General features: G+C 40.7%; 1 non-coding gene across 1 annotated transcript; it reads left to right on the forward strand.

Annotated features, from left to right (window-relative positions):
- Positions 1-220: 220 nt before the first annotated feature.
- LOC139401774 (5S ribosomal RNA) lies at positions 221-339 on the forward strand. The gene has a single exon (XR_011633163.1). It is a non-coding gene; the product is annotated as a 5S ribosomal RNA (ribosomal RNA).
- Positions 340-592: the final 253 nt, after the last annotated feature.

Raw genomic sequence — 592 nt, forward strand, 5'->3', positions numbered from 1 at the left:
TTTTCCCACAAGGCTGAAATATGTGCCCTCGCTTTGAAATAAGTAAGCAAGGTTAGTTTGTATTTCATCCAACAATTTGTGCTACAAATTATGGCTACAGTATATGCAATTTCTTCCACTTTTTGAGTGACACAAAGATGCTTATCTAAATGGTGAAAATGCAACAGCTGTTAATCAGGCTCACTTTGACTTTACATAGTGCACCAAGAGATAGTTTCTTGCTTACGGCCACACCGGCCTGAGTACGCCTGATCTCGTCCGATCTCGGAAGCTAAGCAGGGTCGGGCTTGGTTAGTACTTGGATGGGAGACCGCCTGGGAATACCAGGTGCTGTAAGCTTTTTGTCACTGCCTTGTGGAATTTCAACTCTTTGTGTTTTTTCCCACAAGGCTGAAATATGTGCCCTCGCTTTGAAATAAGTAAGCAAGGTTAGTTTGTATTTCATCCAACAATTTGTGCTACAAATTATGGCTACAGTATATGCAATTTCTTCCACTTTTTGAGTGACACAAAGATGCTTATCTAAATGGTGAAAATGCAACAGCTGTTAATCAGGCTCACTTTGACTTTACATAGTGCACCAAGAGATAGT

The sequence above is a fragment of the Oncorhynchus clarkii genome, unplaced genomic scaffold (genome assembly GCF_045791955.1).
Source record: "Oncorhynchus clarkii lewisi isolate Uvic-CL-2024 unplaced genomic scaffold, UVic_Ocla_1.0 unplaced_contig_1037_pilon_pilon, whole genome shotgun sequence".
NCBI classification, from domain to species: domain Eukaryota; kingdom Metazoa; phylum Chordata; class Actinopteri; order Salmoniformes; family Salmonidae; genus Oncorhynchus; species Oncorhynchus clarkii.